Here is a 4875-nt window from a genome sequence, read left to right as displayed (position 1 = left end):
AGAATAAAACACACACCCATACGCATACACACCCATATTCGAATCTCCGGCGGGAGGGTCCGTGACATGGCGCCTCAAATCGCGCGGCGCAGTATGAGATACACTACTGGCCATTAAAATTGCTACACCAGGAAGAAATGCAGATGATAAATGGATATTCATTGGACAAATATATTATACTAGAACTGACACGTGATTACGTTTTCACGCAGTTTAGGCGCATAGATCCTGAGAAATCATTACCCAGAACAACCAACTCTGGCCGTAATAACGGCCTTGATACGCCTGGGCATTGAGTCAAACAGAGCTTGGATGGCGTGTACAGGTACAGATGCCCATGCAGCTTCAACACGATACCACAGTTCATCAAGAGTAGTGACTGCCTTATTGTGACGAGCCAGTTGCTAGGCCACCATTCACCAGACGTTTTCAGTTGGTGAGAGATCTGGAGACTGTGCTGGCCAGGGCAGCAGTCGAATATTTACTGTATCCAGAAAGGCCGGTACAGGACCTGCAACATGCGGTCGTCCATTATCCTGCTGAAATGGAGGGTTTCGCAGGGATCGAAAGAATGGTAGAGCCACGGGTCGTAACACATCTAAAATGTAACGTCCACCTTTCAACTTGCCGTCGATGCGAACAAGACGTGACCGAGACGTGTAACCAATGGCACCCCATACCATCACATCGGGTGATACGCCAGTATGGCGATGACGAATATACTCTTCTAATGTGCGTTCACTGCGAAGTCGTCAAACACAGATGCGACCATCATGACGCTATAAACAGAACCTGGATTCATCCGAAAAAATGACGTTTTGCCATTCGTGCACCCAGGTTCGTCGTTGAGTACACCATCGCAGACGCTCCTGTCTGTGATGCAGCGTCAAGGGTAACCGCAGCCATGGTCTCCGAGCTGATAGTCCATGGTACTGCAGACGTCGTCGAACTGTCCGTGCAGATGGTTGTTGTCTTGCAAACGTCTCCATCTGTTGACTCAAGGGTCGAGACGTAGTTGCACGATCCGTTACAGCCATGCGGATAAGATGCCTGTCATCTCGACTGCTAGTGATACGAGGTCGTTGGGATCCAGCACGGCGTTCCGTATTACCCTCCTGAGCCCACCGATTCCATATTCTGCTAACAGTCATTGGATCTCGACCAACGCGAGCAGCAATGTTACGATACGACAAACCGCAATCGCGATAGGCTACAATCCGCCCTTTATCAAGGTCAGAAACGTGATGGTACGCATTTCTCCTCCTTACACGAGGCATCACAACAACGTTTCACCAGGCAAAGCCGGTCAACTGCTCTTTGTGTATGAGAAATCGGTTGGAAACTTTCCTCGTATCAGCACGTTGTAGGTGTCGCCACCGGCGCCAACCATATGTGAATGCTCTAAAAAGAAAATCATTTGCATAACACAGCAACTTCTTCCTGTCGGTTAAATTTCGCGTCTGTAGCACGTCATCTTCGTGGTGTAGCAATTTTAATGGCCAGTAGTGTATATAGGGTTCGGACAAATATACGGGAACACCCAAAACACAAAGAATCACCATGCGTAATACGGTGTAGGAAACCTGCTGGTACTCAAAACAGGTTTCAATAGTCTTGGAATGTATAAGAACACGTGCTTTGTGGTTTTGAACGGGACCTTATAACATTCTCCTTGGAAAGTAGTGGAAACAGCAGGAAACGATTATGGAGATGGATAGCGATCACGCACCCCTCTCAGAACACAGAAACTCAGTAACGTTGAGATCTGGTGGCAAGTAGAGATACGACACTTCGTCCTCGTGCTCACAAAAGCCACTCTTCGACGATGCGAACTGTGTGAACACAGGCCCTATCATCTTGGAACACAGCATCACCATAAATGAACACACATTGTACCATGGGATCGTCCTGATTACCCAAAACGGTTACATAACAGTAACGCGACCTACCTTGTAGAGTAGCCATTGGGCGCATAGAATACCACGATATAGCTGCCCAAATCATCACCGAAGCCCCGCCATGTTTCGCTCTTGGGTAGTAAACTCGGTTACAATTTAGAAACAGTTTGAAAACAAGACTCTTTTGACCAAATGACTTTCTTCCATTGCTCCGTGGTTCAGGACTTATGGCTTCTTGACCACTTTTTCCTGTTATCGGCACTTCCGTCACCGATGAGTGGTTTTGGAATTCCAGCTCCTTTCATGCTGTTTTGCTGTGAACGGGGCCCAGAGAGTGACATTCACTTCTGCAGTGTCTCTCGCAACTGTCGTTCTACTTGTTTTAGTCACAGTCGTCCTCAGTGGTCTGTTTTGCAAGACACACTTACTTTCGCCCACATTGGGAGTTTTTCTTATTCTTTCCGCTTTCCTTGGTACGGTCTTCAATACGGTTTCAAACATCAAACTCTTGGAGTACCTTTATTATAAGCTGTAGTCCTCTTACTTCTCGTCACAGTCGTCTTCAATGACGGTCTGTCTCGCAACACACACTTTCGTCCGCATTGTGAGTTTTTTGCTGTTTTTCCGTTTTCCTTGTATGCGATAAACCTTCGATACGATTTGAAACATAAAACTTTTGGAGTACCTTTTTAATAAGCACTCACTATACCAGCAACAACAATTTTTCCACTTTCGAATTCACTTAACTCCAACATAATGCACTCACAACCTCACAGAACACTGTTCTGACCATGACACACTTACGAGGTGCCTGCCATAGTGGCCGAGCGGTTCTAGGTGCTACAGTCTGGAACCGCGCGAGTGCTACGGTCGCAGGTTCAAATCCGGCCTCGGGCATGGATGTGTGTGATGTCCTTACGTTAGTTAGGTTTAAGTAGTTCTACGTCTATGGGACAGATGACCACAGCAGTTAAATGCCATAGTGCTGAGAGCCATTTGAACCATTTTGAACTTACGAGGTATTGAAGACAGTGGGCAGGTACCATTCATGGTCAAATGCAACAGCACAACCTGGAGCCTTGGTTAGCATCCACATTTGCGTTCAAGCGTGTATTTATCACAGTGTTCCCATAATTTTGGCCAGTACCTGGATCATCTAACCTAATTACGGTAAGTACAGACTACAGTTATAATAATATACACTGCTGACGATTTGAATTGCAGCAGGAGGGAGGTTATTAAATTATGATATTCCACTTATTGAATGTATGGGGCTTAGTAGGAATAATAATGATTGCATTTAATGTTGATTTGGAGGTACAGAGGGTGCGAAATTCAGTATTCAGAGGCGCTACCTCTGATAGCTGCAACGGCTCTAGAGCTAGAGCCGTATATTATTGACACCACGGACATGAGTAAATCCTCGACACATCATATCTACGTACAGTCACGAACGTCCAGTTGCCATGTTCTGTAAGCAGTTAAAGTCGTTTTCGTGTAAGGTTCTGCTTGAAGCGTCCTTAGTGCAATGGGAAGCCATATGTACGTGGGAATATATACTTATATACTTATACGGGGATATAGCTACGCTTGCGCCTGTGTTTGTTTTCACAAGCAAGAAGACAAACGAGCGTACGTAAGTGCAGCCCTCTTTCTCAACATGTGCGCATGTGTGATTCACACTTAGGACGACGCACATTATTCCAGTGAACAGTATGGTCTCTTTGTTAACAGCATCTGTCGCCGCAGCCGGAATATTTTGAGACAGAGACGAGCGGAAGTGCTGGGATTATTGTTATCCTTTGGGTAATGCGTGTATAAGCTAGGTGGAAGAGAAAAAGATGACAAGGAGTGTTCTCTTTAATCACTGTACTTGTCATTTCTATGTTATATTTAATCCACATTTAATTTAGCCCACAAACATCAAAGAAATATATAAAAATTCTAAATTCAAATGGCTCTAAGCACTATGGGACTTAGCATCTGAGGTCATCAGTAGCCTAGACTTAGAACTACTTAAACCTAACTAACCTAAGGACAACACACACATCCATGACCGAGGCAGGATTCGAACCTGCGACCGTAGCAGCAGCGGTTCGGGACTGAGGCGCCTAGAACCGTTTTCTTTTATCTCATTTTGTTCGCTTTTGTTCGTTGCATTTGCTCGTGGCGGACGTCGTAAGACATCCGTTTAAGTTCGTTGTTGATCGATTAGCTCAGTTTTTTTATTATTATTATTACAGAGGGCTGCTAACCCTCTGACCGAACACGCTGAGCTACCGTGTCGGCGTACCGCTCGCCCACATCGGCCGACAAAGAAAAATACACTATACACAGACGCTATATCAGGGAACGACATGGTCAGTTCAGACACTTCAAATTCTTGATACCGGGGACAATTATGCCAGTCAAAGTTACAGTTTCAGGTACAGGGGTTGGACATAAATATAGGCATTGCTGGCCGGGAGACCCCATCCGGGGAAGCTCTACAGCCGAGTGCAAGTCTTATTTCAACCGACGCCACGTTGTGCCGGTGGTAGGGATGAAATGATGATGAGGACAACACAACATCCAGTCCACGAGCGGAGAAAATCTCCAACCCAACCCGGCCCACTGTATAGGAGGCAAGCACGGAATCACTCAGCTAAGCAGGCGGACAGATGTACAGAAACACGCGAGAAATGCATGCTTGAACACAAATGCAGATGATAGCCAAGCCTGCTGGCACCTGTGCAATGCCTTCAATACGTTGTCAGTCGTGGTTGAAACAGTGTTCCGTGCAGCTGTGAACACATTATGTCGGAGCTAAGTGAGCTCGAATATGAGCACATTTTTGGTGCTCGAATGGTGGGTGCCAAACAGCGTAACCGAAGTGTTTGATGTTTGAAAAGACACCGTATCGAAGATTTATACCATATACAGAGACAGCAAAAACCATCGTCTATAAGTCACGAGGCGAGCGAAAGTCTGTGTTGAG

This window comes from Schistocerca gregaria, chromosome 4, assembly GCF_023897955.1.
Source record: "Schistocerca gregaria isolate iqSchGreg1 chromosome 4, iqSchGreg1.2, whole genome shotgun sequence".
In the NCBI taxonomy this organism is placed as follows: Eukaryota; Metazoa; Arthropoda; class Insecta; order Orthoptera; family Acrididae; genus Schistocerca; species Schistocerca gregaria.
The sequence above is the reverse complement of the archived record's forward strand: the minus strand, read 5'-3'. Positions refer to the sequence as shown.